The sequence below is a fragment of the Acanthopagrus latus genome, chromosome 4 (assembly GCF_904848185.1).
Source record: "Acanthopagrus latus isolate v.2019 chromosome 4, fAcaLat1.1, whole genome shotgun sequence".
NCBI classification, from domain to species: domain Eukaryota; kingdom Metazoa; phylum Chordata; class Actinopteri; order Spariformes; family Sparidae; genus Acanthopagrus; species Acanthopagrus latus.
In genome coordinates, this window is record NC_051042.1 from 5,332,574 (window position 1) to 5,355,046 (window position 22,473).

The 22,473-nt window shown below is 41.9% G+C and overlaps 2 long non-coding RNA genes across 7 annotated transcripts in view; one reads left to right on the top strand and one right to left on the bottom strand.

Annotated features, from left to right (window-relative positions):
• Positions 1–22,473, top strand: part of LOC119018053 — a 27,322-nt gene continuing 4,849 nt past the window's right edge. Inside the window, exons 1-2 of the long non-coding RNA XR_005074649.1 lie at positions 1–230; positions 337–461. This is a non-coding gene — a long non-coding RNA (uncharacterized LOC119018053). The remainder of the gene's footprint in view (positions 231–336; positions 462–22,473) is intronic.
• The window catches only part of LOC119018052, a 15,520-nt gene continuing 9,484 nt past the window's right edge, over positions 16,438–22,473 (bottom strand). For 4 of the 6 annotated variants that reach the window (XR_005074648.1, XR_005074643.1, XR_005074644.1 and 1 more), the window contains 2 exons: positions 22,330–22,454; positions 21,134–22,196 (listed from right to left, as the gene is read on the bottom strand). This is a non-coding gene — a long non-coding RNA (uncharacterized LOC119018052). Of the gene's footprint in view, positions 16,796–21,133; positions 22,197–22,329; positions 22,455–22,473 lie in introns of those variants that run through there. The other 2 variants (XR_005074646.1, XR_005074645.1) reach the window with 2 other exon arrangements.

A 22,473-nucleotide genomic window follows, 5' to 3' on the forward strand; every position in this document is an offset into this window, starting at 1 on the left:
AAGCGTCTGGGGCTTTGGGAGCGTCTGAAGCGATGCGAATAAAGTTGAAAATATCAAACTTTTCAGGCGGCATCGCGCTGCGACATCCAATCAGACCAACATGGAGAAAAAGCTAATTGTAGCTGTGTGTGGGCACCCGGCGCTCTACGACACTGCTGCTGTCTTGTACTGGGAAAAAATAAAAAAAGAGGAAGCGTGGGTGAAGGTCAGGGAGGAGGCGGGACTCCCTGGTAAGTTTGAAGCTATCTGTGGTTTGTTTTACTACGTAACTGACCATGTTTCTCTATGAAATGTTAGCATCAGTTAGCACTTGAATAGCATTATCCCCTTTTGCAGCCTGAGGTACCACTGGAACTGGTCGTCATCCAGACGGAGCTCCTGGAGGAGGCAGTGAAATTCCCCCAGCTCTGTGCGTCTCCGGCAGATTTCATGAACCGGCGTTTCTGGGACTTGTACAGCAGGTACAGTGCAGCAACGGTGGTGATATTAGCCATGATCGATGTGGAAAGAGAGCGGGTTGAGAAATACCGGTTCAAAAATGAGCAGGCAAGCTTTCCCCTTGAGCGTCAAGCACGACAAACGCAAATGACGCTAATAGTCCAAAATGAACAAGCGGCACAATACAAGCATCTCAAGCGTCTCAAGTGACTCTCAAGAGACTGTTTTTTTACATAGGCTGTTTGGTTCTAAAAAAAAAAATAACATGTTGCCGTTTCAGTTGATATGTTTATTGCAAGAAATTTATTTTTGTATTCACTTTTGACTTGAATTTCAGTTGTTTTGTTGCATAACACATCTGGCTTCATATGTTTTATTTTGCAGCTCTGTCTGCATTTTATTTCATTTTGCATCATCTGCAGTGTTTAAGTGTTTAAATATAGAAATTTTCAGGCCAAAGAGCATGAAATTATGTGTCCTGAGCTCGGCTGTTCAATACACTATGTTACATGGGCTAGACATACATAGGTCAGATTTGCTACATCTGGCATCTAACAAGGCAATTGCTCCTATCCGGTTTTGCTGCGCAGTACTGTTAGACAACTGGTGTCGCGAGACCAAAGAGTTCCCGTGATAATCACACAATCACTTGCAAACGCAGTTATAGGTATGTGTTATAAACACACCAACACTTAATGCTCCCAACCGACGGATTAGTAGAAGAGGTTGTGTTTGTCTCTTTTTTCATATTTGTGTGCTGGTGTCAACACAGGGGGTTTTATTTTGAAAGGTAACCAGATGTTAAATTGTTGTTTCCGTGCGTGACTTCCTGTCTGCTCTGTGTTAAATTCAGCAGAACTGATGCGTCGTGCTTCTGCATCTGCCAGAAATATAAGTCCTGCGTAGCTGTTCCAGAGGGTTTCTGACTGCTGGAGCTGGAACGGAGCAGATATGCAGTGCAGCAGACCTGGTGGAAGTTAACACATAGACTGGAGTTAAATCGATCAGCTCCGCTGGTGTGACGGAGACGTAGCGCAGTGGACACTTGTCTGGTGGAATCTCGGGGTTAGCCAGAGAATTTGAATGAGCACAGCTCCCAGGTCCCTCCTTCTTCCTCTCTGCTGCTGCAGCCCTGCCTTCTGAGCCCCTCCCACAGAGGAGTTTGCCCTGCATGAGCAGGCTTGTAACCACGGTAACAGAGGACGCCATAACAACATAAGCCCTGATTGTTCTATTTATGACTAATACAACTAAATTACAGTGACGAGTGCCTCATGCCAATAACTGTATATATCTTGAGTAACAAACAATATTCCTCACATCGCGGTAGACGGAGGTACCAGCTAATCATTACCAGGTACCCGGCATGTTATTTCTCTAAACCAATTCATCTACTTCAGATCGTCCTGAACACAAACTAACGTTACCCAGTTCACTTGAATGACACTTTTGCAAACCAGTAGCCATAAACCCAAAGCTGAACACCAGAGTTAGCATACAAGCTAACAAGCTAGATTCAGCAACAAGCTCCATAGCTTGACTGCGATGTCATACAGCCATTCGTGCTATTGCAAGTATTACTGTAACAGCCGCCACCATAGCCTTGTGGTTAAAACAGAGAGTTCCTTAAATTGTCTAGCAGAAAAGCCTCTGTCGCTCTTAAGTTCTCACAGATGCCACAGCTCCCTCCACCCCTGAGATGACGCTCTGATATTTGTCCGAGTTTTCTCTCTGGCTCAGTCCAATTCTTTCTTTTTAACGCTGCTTTTCTTCGTCAGTCGTCTTATTTCTTCTCTTTGACATGGGCAATGGTGGGGCATTTTTCAGCCCTGTTGTTGTTGTCTGTTCTCAGCCATTGTTTACAGCTTGGACGTATCTGACCAAGTGGGAGCAGACACTGCAACCGCACAGGGAGGGCCACTGCCCAGTACGTGCTGCATGAGGGAGGGGGCCTGCCAGCAGCGTATGCACGAGAGTGATTTACACTTCTCAGACACTCTCCTTGGCTCTGATTGGTTGTATTCTACCGGGAGTGGTAGATTTTTGCAAATCAAATTACAGCCACTGGGTGGAGCCACAGACAGCTGACCTGTATCTTATTCTACTGTCATATCATAATGACAATTTCAGCAAATAACAAAAAGTGGTTACATAGACTACAGCTTTAAGGCAGCATCAGCAGTAAAATAAAGCAACAGTGTTATGAAATAATCCGGTCCAGTGTAGTATCAAAACTCCACCAGTCAAATGATGCTTCCTTTATATCTGATCTGCCATGGATTTTCTGCAAACTTTACCTTGTTTAGCAAGTCTACCAAATCATTCCCAGGGTGCTGATATTGGTGTGTAATACCAGTGTTGTTGGTATTGGTATTAAAACAATACCCAGCCCCATTCAGTTGTTCCGACGCTGTCAAAGGGAATATCTGTAGTTGGCTACTGCAACCTTTCATACCTTTTGTTATGGCTGACAGCAGAGAGATGGCTGATGAGTTTATTCACAGCAACAAGGCGGGTGTACGGCATGGTGTCTATTTATGAAGCAAACCGTTTGACCAAAATGGTGATAATAAACGAATGGTTAATAACTACAATAAATAGTAACAAGGATCCTTCACATACCCATGACATTGTCAACATAAAGGTTAGGTTTTAAGAACATAATGTTTCAGTTTCATGTCTGGTGCAGTCTGAGTTGAGCAGCTTATCATCTTGCTCGAACAACTTGAACTTAAATCATCTTCATTAGCTATAATATTTAAGTAGTATTCACAGCCTGCCCTCTTATATTCATGGTCGACTCTCTGGACTGGTCTTTGTGTCTCGACTGGTCCGACTCAGAAAGCGGCTCGGTGGCCAGAGTGTGGTGCTGATTATAGGTGACAGGGACACTGCTGGCCAGAGGGACCTGGGAAATGTTGGCATGGCAATGGGGAAAGGTCATCACCACAGCACTGTCAGCATCATCACTGTGACACAGTGATGAAAGAGCCGTAGAGAACAACAAGCAGACCAGAATGCATTCACACGTCTTATTTATTACCAGTAAAACAGTCTTCAGATGACAAACACTAGCATCAATTATAGAGAAAAAACATAGCATGATCAGTGTTAAATGTTTAATGATTGTGCATGTGTGTTCCACTGTACAAATGATCTATGAAAAAATCAGCTGTAAATTAATTTAGTTGTGTGAATATGTATATGATTATATGTATATGATTAGGGCTGTAACGATACACCAAACTCTGTACAGCTGTACATGGAGAAGCGCCTGTCCTCCCGCCTGTCCTACAGACTCTGTCACATTTCTGCCCATTTCAGCATCAGTCACGGCAAAAAACTTGAACTCACCAAGTGTTTGTGATGAAAATAAATGACCGAGAAGGTCAGCCCTCCTGACCGAGTCTTCAGTGAACTTCCCCCAGAAAACAGACTCTGTCCTCGTGAGTGACAGCGACCTGTTCACTGATGGCGATTATGTAATTATGTTCTTTAGAGCAGAAAAACATAACTTTGTCACTTTCAACGGTGTTTGGAGGGTCAGGATCTCAATCACTACACTTTATAACAGCATCCATATGATTATAAACTTCTCACAGGTTTAGATTGATAGGGGGAAACCGGTGAAACACCATCATCATGATGTGTACCATCACTTCTCTTTAGGAGACGCTGCACCGGCTTTCTGTGTGAATTACACAGCGGTTCGTCTTTACTCCAGCGGTGCCTCATTCTTCACTCCGTGTGAAAGGAGCTACATATAGCTCATAGGGCTGGATCTGGACTGAAAGTTGTGTCGCGATTCTGCCTTCTCACACTGCGATATTCGGTTTCAATACGCGTGTCGTTACAGCCCTATATATTATCTATCCAAAAACTAAGACAACTAAGAATAACTGACACTACTTTTAAGAGCTACTGCTTATTTTTTGCTTGACGTAAAGATATTTCTTTGTGATTTTAACGATGAAACATGACCTTCTGAAAAAATAACAAACGAGGATGAATGATCTTATTAAAATGAAGTGTTGGAAGTGATGCCAAGTGAAGTTATTGCAGATGTTTCCAATCAGAAATCATCCGTCTACATTCCCCAGTGCAACAACTGTTCCCTTGTTTCGCTGTGATCTCATTCCTGCTGTTTATCAGCAGTGTTTGTCACTGAATCATTAATACTGTAGCCAGACATTTCCTGAGTCTGCCAGGCTGTTCTACTTGTTCTAATACTTGCCATCAAAGACTGTCATTGTGTCAATATTTTGTTTAAGCACCAAAACTTATCCTACATAGATATTGAGTATTTTGTGAAAAAAAAAACAAAAAAAAAACACTGATCTTTGATTTTGCTCATATAACCAACTCATGCAATTAAAACTGTGTTGACCACATGCAATGCACCGTTCCCTTCAGTTATTCTCTGGTTTGAACATTACTGGAAACATTTGGGATAATGTAAGTACATAGCTCCACAAAATATATAACAAAGGGCCAGTCGCGGACATTTTAATGCAGAATTCCTCCATATTATATCTTTAAATCATGCAGCGTGTCGTAACGAAGTGCTCATGAAGGGATTTCACAACATTCAGCTATACATAGTCTATCAGGATATAGCTTAAAGTATTGCAACATTATTTAAAAGGCCCATGGAGCAGTTATTTTTTGCTCATTAAATTACTGTCTCCCATGTAACACAGTTCACACACTGCTACCATCTGATACAAAGCACATTTCTGCTCCTACAATGTCTGTATTTTATCCTTTACTTCAGACAGCCTTTTGTCAGGCTTAATTCTCTGTGTACGATTCTCTCGCTGAACACTTGTCTCTCTATGACTGCCTCGTGCTCTTTGTCTCTCCATTCTGCACTCACCTCCTTATGACTTGTTGAGTACAAGTGGGAGCAGAGGGTAGGAGGAGGGAGTGATTGGAATTCATCATGGTCAAATGATTGCAAACTCTGGAAGCCGAGAGGCTTTTCTAATCACAGCTGAATGGGCTGGAGAGTTAATGTGGGCAGGCTGTGGAGTGGAGGAGAAAGGAGGAGCGAGAACTCCATCGTCAATGTAGCGCTCTCAAGGGCTCTTCACAAACCTCTAATGGTGGAATTGTTCTGACACTGAATGGATACATGAGATGCTGAGTTTCACGGCCATGAATCACTCTAAAAATGTAGTTAGGTTCATTGCTGTGCAGAAAGGCTTTTATAGAAACATTCTCAGAGAAAAGAGAATAGACGTTTCCTTTAGGGTGTCTTTCCCCGTCAGACGCTAATTACTGCACTTAGCAGGCAACATCACAAATCAGGCTTCTGATGCATGCAGTCATAGTTTCCTGGAATTAATTTACGTTTTTGAGAGTTATTACAATTCTGGTCATTTCAGCACGGCTTGATGCATTTATCGGCAACACCCTGCCTCTACCTGTCTGTGTTTTCTTGCAGATTGAACATGGCAACAAAAGATAGACTTAAACCGCAACATTTTCATCCGTCCAATCCACGACTCCACATTCAGTGGAAAGGTTGTAAAATGTGAACTCCTCTCAGCAGGCTAACCATCTATTCAATCATTTTCTTCAAGCCAAACAATCCGAAGTGGTAAAACCAAACATCTCACTTCCACAATCAGCCCAGTTGTCACAATAACATGTCAGCAGTTAATGTTCACATTTGTTTGTGTCAGAGGCCTACATACCACATTTGCATAACACGTGTCATACCACGTTCACATGTTTCTGAGCTGATTTTTATATCGGGGCTGAGTGGATGGTGGTGGAGTTACAGGCAACATTTGTATGTATGACACAGCCGGATATTTTCTTCAGACCTCTTCAGCCTCGTTTATAGTAACAAAACCAAAAAATGCGGTTTTAAGCGGAACCACTTGGTGTTTTTTCTTAAACCTAACCAAATCATGAGCACGGTGCTGTCACAACATAAAATACAAAAATTAAACCGAGAGAAATTAATTTTTCAACATAAAGAAATGTACATTTTCAACATATCTGTGGTTTGCAGAAATGGACATTGCCAACATATATTCTGGCGACTCGGTTCAGAAATGCTTCACTGGCTATACACACAAGACCCTGCACTTTGATTTAGCCATATGATTGTTATTTTCTATAATTTTGTAGTAAGATACCAGCCCCCTAAATAGGCCAGAATTGTTTCATGAAGATCCATCCATGATTCCCTGATAACTTAACGAAAATGTTGGAAAATGTCATTGTTAACCAAAGTGGCAACTAAAAAACCCTTAATCTGTCCCTTTATCTGGATCAGCACCAGAAGTTAATGGGGTCTATTCTGAGCCGAAACCCATCTTCTAGCCAGGTTCTATAGAAATACATTATGTGTAATCCTGCTGAAAAAATGACCAAACGACCGACACAGGTGAAAACATAACCTCCTTGGTGGATATAATAAATGTAGTTGTGTTATCAGACCCTCATGAAAGCAAACGAGTAAGCATGGTCCTGGAACTTTTAACTTATAGTGTGAGCAGATTTCCTGAGTTTTATGCCATAAGAAGAATTTCATACAGGTTTTGGGTGAAAAATCATAATATAATAAAATTTAAAAAAAAAGCATCTATCAATTTAGGCATATTATTATCATGGCCATATTTATATTGCACTCGATTCATCTTCATTAATAATGTAGTGACACATCACACTCACTTTTGGAGCTGCCTATGTGCCCCCCCAACCCTTTTTTTTTTTTAAATCAAGTTGCAGCATGGCTCCTGCCCCAATAACATTTTGCCGGTCCTGGAATGGTTGCACCCGCAGCCTAATATCTAGCAGTATAGAGCACTACTGCTTCTGAAATCCTGTTTGGGTCTCTTTGCTCCTCCTCTCCCCGTCTGGGCATGTTGGCACCTATTACAAAGGAGCTGAATAGTTGGCACACAGTGGGCATCCGAGGGCCGGGGATCAGAGGAGAGGAGATCACTCATCCTGCCATCAACTTGGCTCGGGCTTTTGGGACCGACTCGCTACAGATTAGCCTGCAGTGCTAACCTGTACGGCTGCAGACCGTTGGCGAGGCACATCAATGGCTAAAGAGACTCCCCACAGACTTTAAAGACATATGTGCACATGGCAGATCAAATTAAAATGCTGACACTGAGGTGGTTTCATCTTTTGGCTCTATCTTCCAAAGAGCCACCTGGCCAGTGCTGCGTGCCTGTGCTCATCACAGAGTCCTCATTGGAGATAACTGCTGGTGTTAGCCTGCCGGTCTCTAGCTCTTGAATCCAAAGCCATATGTCTCTGTTAGCCTGTGCATAATATTGTATATATTATGCCACTATCAGCTGCGCCTCTGTTTTTCAATTGCCTCAGGATCCAATAATGTTTTGCCATATGAACAAGCCTGGAAGCATTTTTTGTCTCACACAAAAAAGATAAGCTTTCAAGTTAAACATAACACAAGGAACTTACTGCTTATGAGACAGACTCATTTTAATACCGATGCCTTTATATGACCTATTTAAGCAAAGGAGACCATCAGTGATAAGACTGGCTATTTCAAGTTATTCATGATGCCGTCACTGCATTGGATTCTTCAAATCCAAACTATTCCTCATGCTGAGAATGAGGTGAATAGTCTCACAGCCAGAGGAGAGGAGCTGCTCTGTAGTCTGGTGGTGCAGCAGTGGATGCTTCTGTATTGCCAGAGAGTAGACAAACTACTGGTTTATGAAATACCAATACATGTTGTCCTTGCTATAGAGCTAAATCTTGTTGGCTTATTATTTGGAAAATATAACATTGCTGTGGAATGGTAAAAACTTGAGCTTTAGCTCAACAAAATGAAGAGAAACCAACTCTGTTAGCTGTAGGATGGCATCAGTGGTGGATGAACGGTAGCATAGAATAAATCATGTTGTAGTTATAACATAGATATGTATCCACTATAGATCAATTATCTCATTGTTATGCATGCTGCAAACATTATGTGTTTAAATGCACATCAAGGCAAAAAAGGTGTTGGCTTAAGATATTTTATTATCAGGTATGCCTAAATGATTTTAATGTATTTAGTTATTGATGTTACTACGGAGCATAATCCAGAAAAAAATGGTCATTTATATCTTTAAACTCCCACTGAAGTTCACACACACACACACACACATATATATATATATATATATATATATATATATATATATATATATATATATATGCGCCTTAATATTTGTGTCATATCAGCCCCAAAACTCCAGTACTTAGTGTTATTGATACAAATCAAAATGGCCTCAAGCTATTGGAGTTAAGAGAGAGAAGATGAAACCGACAGTGACAGGTTGTAGAAAAAAAATCACTGTGCAACTCGTAAGTTCCGACCACCCGTCATCCTCCCAAAACCTGCTATATCAGACAAGAAATAAAGAGACAGCTTTCTGACTCACAAATAAATATGCTGTTCGTATTAAACCAAAGTGTTTTGTAGCATGAAATAAATAACCCTTCTTTTAGCACAGTATTGTTTTTCTGACTCACATAAAAAGATCAATTTAATCGATGACATTGCTACTAGTCTCGCCTCAAAAGACAACTTGAATACGTTGTCTGGTTCAGATCCAGTCCAATCCAAGAGGCAGATGGATTTATGATGGACCTATTCGAAAGAGTCTGATAGAGCTGGCACGCGGTCCTGGAGGTGTTCCCAGAATGCCTCAACACTCCGGGACGGACATCTAGTGACACCACAGTGGTCGGAGATCATGTGTCTCGGTTCATTACGCATTATGCTGCCTACTTGTCAGCAGGTGCTCAACTTATACTCAAACATATATTCTTATTTTACTTAAGTGCAGAATGGCTGCGCACTAGTCTTAATGCGAGGGGCTCACAGTGAGGTTGTTATTGTTTATGAATGAGACAAATCTAAAAAAAGAACCTGACAAGTGGCCGGGGTCCCCGATAGGGCCGTGCAGGCAGCCTTCTAAGTGTAAATCTAAATGGTGTTAAACTGCGCTGTAAATATGAGGTCCCTTGTTGCTAATGAGACGGTTTAGCCAGAGGAGGCCACACATAGCTGGAAAGCCTCTGACGGATCGCTCTGCCATGAGGCATTTATTGAAGCTGGTGGATCTTATTTTCTCACTCGGTGCAAACCCGACTCCTGGTGTGAGTTTGCAGGGGGTGTGATGTCTGTGTGCCAGCTGCATTTGATTGTTGATTGACACGAGGAGATTTATGGGAAGCCAGATGCATCTCAGGGCGTGCGGACTGAAACCAGGCTTCACCGGCATTGCTGCTTGTTTTTGTGCACTCATATTAGCTTTGTTGTCGGCCTGTTTGGTGTGCATAGTGCTTCAGTGATGAAGACGTGAGAGAACGGAATCAGTATTATTTACAGAGGGAGACCGTAATTAGCCATCCGTTAATTAACAGAACAAAGCATGGCAGCTGTCCAGAGCATGTACTACCCTGACTGCTGATTTAATCAGAGTGGCGAGAATTAGATTATTAATAACCCCAAACACCACCCAAGGAGACCTCACAGCACTGGATCCACACACTGCACCCTGCTTCATCAGCACTGTTAAACAGTGTTAGGTTGCAATGCCCAAGGTACACAGGGTGGCACTTTTATAGGTGCGCCTGATAGCTGTAAAAGTGGATGAAACAAATTGCATCTGTCTGTGCGTTGCAGTGGAGCCTACATGCTGCCTATATATAGAGGTGTAAATGCCTCAAAACATCTGACAATGCACATCTAATCTAAGCAAACATGCCACAGTTATGTCGGGCCTCATTTTAGGTTTGTACCAGTGGCCTTTAACTGGGCTCCTGTGCCCCACCTCCTCTGAGGGAGGGGGTTTAAGAGGAAACGACAGGTGGACACATGGGTGCTGAAACTTGGGTTGCCACTGTGGGCCTGCTGGTTACATTCACCCCGGCTGTGTTGTCACCTCCCCCAACCGTTTGACTGCCAACCTCCCAACCCCCCCCGGTCTCTGCAGCCTCTCACCCCCAACAGCACTCACACTCCTGTCTGCCCCCTCTCACCCATACGACAGCAGAGACCCCCAAGCAGCTGGAGCTGATGACACTTGTCAGCAGAGAGATAGTGTGTCCAGCCCAGTGTGTCTGACTCCAGACTGGCCTCTCTCTCTCTCTCTCTCTCTCTCTCTCTGACTCATGCACACACACATTCATAAGCTTCATACATGTGCATGCCTCTGTTCAAACTGTCTAACAGACACACACACGTTTCCTGACACTTCCTGACAGTAGATGTCAGCTGATCATTGGAGGAAGGCCTCACTGGTAAGAGGAGACTGACACTGAGCTGATGGACACAAATGATTTACTGGATGGTAATACAGACATGATACAGTGCAGTCACTCGGAGACACACTGTAAAGATATAATATGGACTATTTCCGCAGTACATTGACTTACTTCACCACTTGCTCAATTACAGCTGCTACTCTCCATGAAAAAAAGCCAAACTGTGCGGTCTACACAAAATATATCTTATTGGTGGAGGACGACTTTAATCGTATATCCAGTTTTACACACTTTTGCTTCACTTGGCATGTTCTGTATACAGTATTTCAGCATGGCTATGTGAGCCTGACAGCCTATATCTGTGTCCACCCGGCTCTGTCAGAGAAGAGAACCGGACACAGTGTCACATGGCAAGCTGAATTAAAGCAATGTCAACACATTCGCCCTCGCAGGGATGAATTTCAGCAACTCACTGAACATTTTGTCACTGTCACGTAAGGGCATGTACGCAATATGTGCCCCCAACTGCTCCCCACACAGACACACACACATACACACTCATCTGTCTCATGCAGTGCCCCACATACCCAAACCCTCACCCACAACACTTAAGGCAAATGATTTTTAAGTTTGTAAAATACACATTTTTTGGTCTGTATTCTGTATGTTAAAGGCCCCATGCTGTAAAAAGTAGTGGTTGACCAATGCCAATTTTCAGGACCCATAGCGATACCTGTTGGAAATCAAGGAGATTGAAAACCAATATTTAGGACCAATAATCACTTATAAGAAAAATTCAATTTAGTACAAGCAGTGATGGAGTTAACCTAAGTTCACTTAACTTAAGTTCCCAAGATTGGCGAAAAAATAAAACTGAGCTTCAGCGTCTCTCTGAGAAGGATAGCGACAGGGCCAGGCTGCCTGGTGGAGGTAGGAAGAAGGCTAGCAAGGAGCCTGAGATAAACATGCGGGGATGGGTGATCAGCAAACGGGCACGCCATGAGTGAGTGTCCCACAAAACGATCAGGGCGATGGCCAAACAAATGCATGCCACCGTGAGTGACAGCAGAGATGGGGAGTTTGCCGTGAGTGCTGGTTGACTAAATCTTTTCCAGCTTTTCTCATTCATTCTTATGGGGATAAATATTTTGGCTATAACCATTACATGTTTTCAAAACTCGCAGGAGTAAGGGAGGATTTTTGCTGTGTAATTACATTTTTTTCCATTCTTATGGGGAATTTTTCAAAATTCATTCTGCTACTACTTCAGCATACATTCAGTTAGAGATAACTATCAAAACATTCAGCTTTTTAAGCTCTTTCAGCCTTGTACTTTTCAACTTTCTGCCTTTTCAGCTTTTTCAAGTATTCAGCTTTTTCAAAAAGAAAAAATAATATGGAAGTAAATATGAAAATCTTCAAATCTAGTATACATTTTTCAAAACTAGCAGGAGTTTGGAAGGTGTTTTTCTATGTAATTACAATTTTTCCTATTCATTCTCCTTTGGTTCTGCTACTGCTTCAGCATATATTCAGCTGGAGAAACCATTCACCTATCAGCATGATCAGCTTTAAAGCTATTTCAGCTTTTTACTTTTCAGCTTTTCTGCTTTTTGAATATTCAACTTTTTCTGCAAAATCTTTCCTTTTCATTCTCAGTAAGGACATTTTCAGCTGTGGTTCAGCTACTGCCTCAGCAGTGTAGTGCAAAGCATTATAGTTTTTCCCACAACACTTCAGCTGTCAACATTCACGCTGTATTTTTGCAGGGAATACAAATTGTTTCTAGTTATTTTTCTGTTTCCATTATCAGAGGTTGTGGATGGTACCATTACCCTTCTGCTTAGGTATCTAGCAAACTGATCCCTTACTAAAAGGTGGAGTTAAAACTCTGCAGACCACTGACTCAGTAACAAGAGTTGTCTCTTCGTCTGCACTCCAAACTGCATTTTTTTCAGTCTTCTCTCCAGTCGGCTGCAACCTTGCTGAGTAGAATGGAGGAAAAAAAGGTTAGCAGTTTATACCAGTTTTGATAGGCTCAAGATCACCATACATGTCGACCCTCGCTATGCATATTGTCTCAGTTATGAATGCACTGATGTTCCTAGAATGTCCATATTATTACACGGTCGTGACAGATTTTCACCTTGTTTCGAACTTTAAGTTCGTCATATACACGGTCCATACAGCAGGCGGCAGTCGTCAGGTTCTGAAAGACTCAGGACTACAAGTATTAAAGTAAAAACATTATCTTGAGTCGCTTCATTCCAGAGGGCCATGTCATTGTGATATATACAGTGGAACCCCGGGGCTTACAAAGACCCCATTTAACAAAAAATTCAAGTTACGAAGGCACTTAACGGCAATATTTCTGCCCGTGGTACGGCAAAATGACCGGGTAACGAAATCCCACAAATACAGGAACATTCACGTTAATTTGAAATTTGCCGCGACCGAAATTTTTAAAAAATTATAAAATAGAAAATTTAAAAAAAAATTATAAGTTTAAAAAAATGCTTTAAAAAATCATTGCACAGTGTACGCATGTACATTAATTAACGTAAATGTAAGTTTTAGTTTTAATGTTTAGAATTCAATTACATAATGTTATGTACATGTACACGTAAGTATGTATGCATGCATACGTATGCTTTCTTTAGCCTCCGCCACCTCCTCCTCCACCAAGAACTTCGTCTTCAGCCAGCATCACCTCACTCAAAAGGTACATACATACATACATACAATTTATTTTATTGATATTTATTAATACATTTATAAATCATTTTCTTCATTTCAGATTGTATTTTGGAATATTCATAGTGTCTTGTTTTTTTTTAATATTAAGTCATATTTGTAGAAGAAATACAGGACTGGTAGGGGGCCTGGAACGAATTACGCTATTTATAGGGAAAAAGGTGCTTCGACTTACGAAAATTTTGACTTACGAAAGGCCCTCTGGAACGAATTCACTTCGTAAGTCGGGGTTCCACTGTATAAATATTTGTGTATAGGAATGGCCAATGAAAAATGTGAAGATTCTTGAGTGTGTGCCCTCTTGACTTTATTTTCATTTCTCACGTCCGTATATCGTCTTGGGCACAGATGAATTTAGCTGGACAGCCAATCAGAGTGATTCCTCTCACCAATAGGCTCCACCTCAGACACGCTAAGATGGCCAAAAAACACTGACTAGTGTCAAAGGTGGAGGACACACCCAAAACAACTAGAGCCACAGACGCTTACCAGATGCTCGACATTGGTCAAAGTTGGCCGACTTGGGGTCGGGGGATGTAGACCCTTGATTCAGAAAGGGAATCTCCCCAAAAAATCTCAGTAGAACTTGCAGCCCTAATTATTGTTTGTAGTTCAGGTGACCTTCCTGTCTGCTCCGTCATGTCTTACCTCTTTTCTCAGCAGCAGAGACTTTTACTTGACAGGAAGTCAGAATGTCTCCTGGTTACATTATTCTTTGGACATGTCAGCTTGTTGTCACGGCTCTCAGCTGGTATGCTGCCAAACAACTCAAGCGTGACATGTCTTTCAGAGTGATCATTAAAGAATCTAATACATCATAACATAAATACAAGCTTCACGCCTTGCGCTGACACGGTGGAAAACGCCTGTGGCTGATTTCCAGCTGCTGCGGTTTAAGGCTTTACGTCTGCTGACAGATGAATATTGTACTTATAGGAGGTGGAGGAAAGATGGTAGAAAAGGATGGGAGGATGTTTATTCATAACTATGACACACTGGCACAGGTTGTTATGAAGGCAGGTTTGTGCGTATACCTCTTTTGGTTTGTGGATTTAGGAAACGCCTGCCTGTTTACTGCTGGCTCACCTGTTGAAAGACGACAATGATCTTTTGTTAAGCTTGCCAAACCCTCAAAACAAAAAAGAATTACAGTCACAGCTGCAGAGACAGACAGCACATTTCTTTGTCGTGGTAAAAAAAAAAAAAAAAAAAAAAAACAACTCTTTTTTGCACAAGCTGTCATATAACGCAAATGTTTTGCTGCAAATAGAAATAATCTCACTGTTTAAGCCACATGAACACAATATCTAAACAGGTTAAGGGTGGTTCATTAGTCAGGGGTGTGTGCAGTGCGTCCATGATAACAACACATTTACTTCCATTCAGTTCCCAAAACAGAAAACAACTTTACATGCACATCTTTGAGGGAAAACATGCTCTTGCTCACTCAAGCCTCTAAGATTTTGGAATACTGTGAAAATAATCTCTGTTACAGACACAAGTTTATGATACTCACATGTTTTGTGAGCGTAAATGAAATCATTAGCATTAAAAATTTAATGTTGGGCTATAAACATACGACATCGCTGTCACATGATTTCAACATCACAACCACTAAGCGTCTCAGTACACAAATACTGTACATGTTTTCTGTAAATCGATCAATCGTTAAAAGTTAGTTTGTAACTGAAGTTGGCTGTGGTCTCATTTTGACACTTGTTAACAACCATTTTTAAGACTAAAACTCTTACTACACTGCTTTTCAAACGCTCTGCCAACGTTTATATCAGCATTACTGCCATTTAAATACATTTTTAAGTGATTTCTGACTTTAATATCTTGGTCCTAAATTAAATAGTTAAATCATTCCTCATTTAGGTCGGCAAGAAAATGAAAACGTCCTGCCAGCTGAGAACGTGAAATTATGTCTCTGCGACGTAACGTTGGTGGAACGCTACTGTCGTCCAGCAACAACTATTCACACGATATCTCACGTGATTATTCTGGCTTTTGATTCTAGTATTGTTTCTTATATGAGGCTCCTTTTTCAACTTCAAGATCAATATAGTTATTTGCTAATGACAAAACAACAAACTATCCGTGCGTTTATATGGAACTAAGCTTTAGGAGCGTTCCACCTTAACTCTCCTCCATGTTACGTTGCATTCGGAAATCAGTACTTCTCCGCTGGCAGGATGGCAGCAAGTGGAACAAGTAACTGCCAACGTGAGTTGTTCAAAAGTTCTCTTTTTAGTAAACTCTGTCTACACAAACAGTGTTCTCAATGCTGGTGTTCATGTGTAGAGACCCTGGTAATACTACGAGCAAAGTTTCATGTTGTGTCGAGCCTTCTTGGTGTTTTAAAAATAGTGATTTTGATGCTATCATAAAGGTGCCCTTAGCACTCCGATTGAAACTGAGTTTGACCTGAAAACGAAAACACAGTAAAACTTAAAAGTGCCTCTTTTGTCTAATTATGCTTTTACACAAAGGTTGACTTGGGTACATTCACAAATAAAGCCTAGGATGCATTTTGGTGAGAGTTTCGCTTTAAGTTGGAGACTGCGGGTGTTTGTGTATGTCATTTCTCATCGTGAACAAACAACGTATATAATTAAGATTCTTCTGGTTGTGACAGCATACACTGGAGGGATAAAACGCCCTCCTTCCCTCACTGTTAAACTCTCCCTCCCCTCCGGCGTCCTCATCAGCTGCTTCCCTCCCACACCAAGCCCTCGCTGTCAGAAGGCGGGACCACAGGGAGCCCGCCGATGGTATTTATAGCGCGCCAGTGCTCTAAGTGATAGATGTCACCTTCACGCCACCGCCTCTGGGGCACTGCACCAACCACCCTGCCCCACTAACAAGCTGCAAAGTGCTGTGGATGCAGGCAGAGGGGACGAGAAGAAGTGTGGGAGGAGGAGGAGGGTGTGTGTCTGGAAGCAAACATCAAACAAAGAGTGTTCATCAAATGTGTTAAGAAAAAAAAATCCCACCTGGCTGTTTGCTTCCTGGTTTCTTACTTGCTAATTAAAACAGCCCTTTGGATTGTCCGCTGGTGAGAAGTTTGTTTGAAGATGAAGCATTTTGTGTTGGTGGCAGTTCTGAGCGCTCCTTCCGAGGGGTGGGCAGATCGATCCAAATATCGATAGTATTGATACCAAGGTGAGTATTGGTATCGGATCGATACTAACGTGATGAGGTCGATATTTTTGTTGTAGTTTATCTCCTGTAAGTTCAGCAAATCACTTATATGTCCTCACAGAGTTTGTGTGATCGCAGCATCTCTGTCAGTCTTCATGCGCAGTGGTCCTCTCCACCTCTCTCACTCCGCTCACTCACGTTCACTCTGAATTATGAATATGGCAGAATTTGATAACCTTGTTAACCCTGAATCTGTTGAAGCAACATTAGTATTCCTATTTAGGCTACATGCAGTTAGGTTTAGATTATGTTAAATATTATTTTCTTATTTTGCTGAAATCTTTGTCCTGTTTTTGATTATGATAATAATCAAAAACAGGACAAAGATTTTAGCAATCATGATCAGCTAATTAAAGGCAAAAGTATAAAATCATTCAATGATCTGGAATTTTCAAGTAAAAAGTATCAGTATCAATAGTACAGGCCCTGTAATTACTTGGTATCTGATTGATACCAAAATTTGTAGTATCGCCCACCCCTACTCCTTCCTTGTCAGAGAGGTCGGATGACGGATGAGAGGGAGGGTGATGAAGACAAGCTTGACATCAGGGTGTGGCTTAACAAGCGAATCAGCTGGCTGGGCTCCTATGAGAGCAACTTCACAGCTCTCATGCGCAGCTTCAATACACAGCTCACACTTGAACCTCCCACTTTATGTGCAACAAAGTGGTAGATTAAAAGATAACGCAACTAAATGTAAGCATGACTAACCTAAAAGCAAAGCAATCTGAGAGATAAACAGTGATCAGAACAGGAGCGCGTGCAGATGCCACCCACAGACAAACACTAACTTTGCCGCAACACGCTGGCTTTGTTCCACCAGAGCAGAATAAAACCCTGTAGCTGCTGTCACTGTCACAAGACGTCACCTCTGACACTGTCAGTCATCTCCTTTGACAGAGATATTTCTGTCTCAAATGGAGGCTGTTCTTTGAAGGCGTCTCTTATACAAAATATAACTCAGGTCTGTCTGACAAGTGGAATAAGCTTGTCGGGAAGCTGAAGCTTGAGGAAAGGAGCTTTGGGCTGAGGACTCAACTTGGCTTTGTTGAGATATCAGAACTTCTGCTCCAGTCCCAGTAAAGTCCAATCACATACCAGTACTCAGTGCTAATTGATACTTCTATACGTTCAGTTACCAACTTTAGTCATAAGTTACTTTGCAAATTGCATGTTGCGTCAGAGCCAGAAGCAGAAGCAACACATTAGGATTAACATGGTTATCATGCTTAGTTTTAAATTCTGTCAGTAAATGTGCATGAGAAAAAACTGTCTTCAAAACATTGTATAACCACCATCTCATTGTCTTAAATGAAATGGCTTATATAGGAAAATAATCCTTCTTACCTTCATATATCCATATTTATTTTTTACATTTTAAGATGTTAAATACATCAATTAATCAATGGCAGACATAGAGCAATTCATGAGCATCAAACTTTTATTTTAAAGAACATTTCTTTCTTCTCCTCCGTCTTTCCCTTCAAAGATGTTGTGATGACTTCTTTTCTCTTCCCCTCACTTAAAACAACCAAACACATGCCTTCCGTAATCATTTGAAAGGATAAACTCCTTGCAAATGTTTTCCTTGTTCACTTCATCCAGTCTTCCTTTGTGGATGTGACAGACTGCTACACTATTCAGGCGACATTGAAGCATCGTGCTTCTAAGCCAGGTCTTCATCCTCCTCAAAGCAGTGTAGCCGTCGGGTCCGAGCAGTGAGATACCCACGGCAGCACCGACGCGCTGGGTTTTTGACCTGTGATCACCAAGACGCGCCGTGACGCACGGCTCCACCTGACTGCAAAATGTGCAGCCAATGAGACGACTGGGGGTGTGTCTCTGGGATTAATGGGCCATGCTGGCTCACGGTGTAGCTTGTCACGGCATTGACCATAGTTGCATGACGTCAGACATCTGATTCTCCTGAGGTCTCTCTTGTCATAACCGCCAACAACATCTGAACTGCAACACAAGCGATCACATTTTCTTTCTTTTTTTATTTTAGTTCTGTCTTTTCCCACCACAGTCTGGTCCAAAGCCATTACTGTATTTGATGCCCCCAAAAACATAAAATTAAGTGAATATTTTGTTGACACTTGTAGCATATTGTTTTCATACAGTTTGCTCTGTATCTCAGTAAAGGCTGGTTTTAATTATTACTTTTACTGCAGACTACACTCCATTTAAGAGGCCAAGGAGCTTTTGACTTGAGAGTTTCTTGGTTAGAGGCTCATAAAATTCTCAGACTCAGCAGCTCCAGCAGCGTGAGGATAAGGACTTTGGAGTTATTGTGGCAGCAATTTGCAAAATGACATGTTTAAAAAGTGTAAAAGTCAAAGCTGGGTGAATGTAGCAGTTCAGTTTAAAGCACGCCACATCAAACCGGCTGGGGCGGAACGGACCACAATGCCTCGATGCCTCCTGAACACAACTTCAGTCTCGAAACGTCATCATCTATGACACGCTTACCTCTGACAAGACTTGCTTCTGTTGTATTCACAAGTTGGAATGGTGGTTAATTACATGAAGGTCAAGAGCAACACCTTCTCCAGGCGTTAACAACGACATTATGCAATAATTACTAAGTGTGATTCTTGCTTGTTGTCTAATAATAAACGCCCAGTTAAATTCTAGAAATGAGGTCATTGGTATGTTGGTATGTATTCAGCCCAGAGAACAACGCAGGAACTCATTTGTCTTCAACTTGTGTCAGCGCCCCCTTTTCTATTTGTGTTTTTCTCCGTATAGCGAACTTCACTTCAACATGCACCGATGCTGTGGTTGGCAGGTATTGCGAAATACCTGCCAACCACAAGTTTCACGAAAGGAAAAAGATAAAATGCCAACTTCTAACAAGCTTTCAGAGAGAAAATACCATGTTTTTGTTCCAGTGTTCATAACCCAACTGTGTATTGTGGTTGGGTCTTGAATAACAGTGGTTTGGCTCGCTGTGCTGAGCATATAAACTCCATGCCTCCACTGTTTTGGCTGAACTTAACTTGAACAGATGCTATAAAATTCTCTTCAGTGGGAGGCCCGGCCTAACTGTGGTTACCGAACTTGTTTATGGTGGTGTTGTGTAAATGCTGGAGGAGTCATAGAACGCTGCCTGAGGCGACAGCATAGGAACACATGGTATATTGTCATAACTTTGGTCAGCACCAATATAAAACATTACTAATAGAGATCCGGAAATGTTACTCACAATATGATGTTCGTGATGCATTTTAGACATTAAGCATGAGCAACAAATGGATAAGATTAAATAATTCCTCACATTTACAGAACCCTTATACTGTCCGATTTAAATTCTACCAACCTACACTCACTACACTGATTATCAGGGGACGATATTGAATTTTTGGTCTTCTTAATCTGCCAGTCTGTTCTGCTCACTTTGTTTTAGCTCGGTGCCAGCAAGAGGGGGGAGAACTGGCAGAAAAATTGAAAAACTAAATCCAAAAACAAGGATTTGATAGACATAACTTTATGTGGATGATTTTCATCTTTTAATTGGAAGTGGGTGATTTTTGGCACGGGCGACATGCAGACTGGTTGAAATGAAAGCACCAAGCAGTGGGTGTGGCACAAGGATGTGGGCAACTCAGTAGTTCCAGGATTTAGAAGTACAAAGCAATAAAAACAAAATTAGCAGAGTTTTCATATCACATACATGTATATGTTGACTCAGGATACCGTATGCGGTGGATGTCTTATCGCCATGGCCAGAGGATAACAGTCTTATTTGCAGATAAACAAAAGAAAGAATAAGAGATAAAAGTCTTCACAGCTCCATCTGCATATTCTCCTTTGTTTGTGCAGCTGCTGCCAAGAAGTTATTTATCTTGGAGTATCTCATAGAGTCCTAACATGCTTGGTCACAACGCCTAGCTCGTGGTTTTCTTGTGAAACTCTGTCTGGTAGACAGGCAGGTACAGTTCAACTGAATATCATGTATGTTTCTGTGAGTAGAAATGCTCTGCGAGAGCGGCTGTACATGGTAGAAAGACTATCAATGTAATAATGAGCAGAGAGTTCAAACGTTTGAATTTTTAAACATGAGCTGGCTTTGGTACAAAAAAAGACAAACACCCACATTCCAATACTAAAATTAATAACTCCAGCAAGTTAAGTCAGGAACATGACACAACCTGTTTTAATGTTTAAGAATTTATCACTATCTTGGTGTTGTGTTTGTCCAACAACTGATCATAGTGAAGACTATTAATCTCTTTTTTTCTGACAGTCTCTTGTGTTACTCCTCGCAGGCTGATATGCACAAGATTGGCGATTACAATTATCACAGCTAGTTTTCAAAGGAGGGTTTTTTTATGTTTACTGGAAATGAACAGATGCAAAAATATGCATTTCACTCACTTTCAAAACAAAAGCATACTTGATCTTGATCTTTAGAAAAAAGACAGTGTTGCTTGTACAGTCTTTGTCCACAGGGGCCACAATCACAAAAATCGTGAAGTTTCTGTAGCTGTTTTAAATTTGAACTCCAAGCACTTGCAGCCCAGTGAAAGTCCTCCATTATCATCTTTAATAAATTAAATTGGCAATTGAAAATGTCTCACAGTGCTTCCACATCAATACTCTCATTCCTCATTCTCTAATTCCCGATAATCTAACTGTGACATAAAACAGATTTTCACATCTGTTTCAGTGGCTTAACGAGACAGCCAAGCTCCTAAAGCTCTGTTCTGGGTCCTGTTCAATAATTCAGAGCTCAGGATGTCACCTCCACTGCTACAGGCTTCTTGGCCTGGCGAGCAGTCTGGTTAGGAGGGCTGCCTTCTGCCATTAGTATGGCTCTGATCAGATTAACGGTTGGGCCTTCTGCCAACAGAGAGGCACGGAGATGGAGAGTCCTGTCTGGCATGGCTTGGGTATAGCATGGCACATTTAGCAGGCTGGACTGACCACTGATGCACTACATTTAGCACACCGCCATCATCATGAAACAAGTGGTGTGATGCCGCTGCCAGGAGAGGGAAGCCATGCAGGACAGAACATCAGCACTGCTTATTACACTGTAAGTCACAACGTCATGAGGTCTGACTTGTTCTGATCTATAATTTACTTCAAAATTTTTACTGAGATAGGAAAAAAAAAATATATCTGACTTATTGTTAAAGGAGGTACGTGACAGTGATGCGGGGACGTGACAATTATTCAGTTCAGAATCAGAAAAGAATGTCAGCGAGTTCAGAAAGGGGATGAAACAAGAGTCGGAGGGATATGATACAGGGGTTAAGAAGAAAAGATGGCGATGAGTGAGCGATGATGTTACAGAAGCATGAACTGGAGAGCAGGAATAAGAAGAGAGTGTGTGCAGAGTGATGGCAGCCCTCCCACAGCTCTACCTGTGGTGGAACAGATTGGACCCGCCGCAGAGCGTTCTGATTGCCGTGGCGACCAAGCGTCAGCTGACAGATGGCTGCCTCCGAGCGTAGGGCACCGGGCCGTCCACAGTTTCCACTGATTGGAAGTCTGCGCACACACAGCACTCCTCACGCCCACATGCACAGACTGGTGGCCTATGAAAAGGGAGAGGGGAATGGAGGACATGGTTGTTTTGATCTCAGAGGTGTCAGGCATCTCCACTGTTGATGTCTGCTGCAGACGACTCTTAAATAAACTTATCCAATCTGGGTCAAATCCATTGCTCACACTCAGGCTGAATATGCAGAGGGACAGAGGGTATTAGCGGTCCTTTGGTGTTTGTCGGGGCGGAACAGTCATTTATGAATGCATCTGACGAAAGAGATCTGGATAAACGTCCCACCATCACATACCTGCAACCATACCATCAGA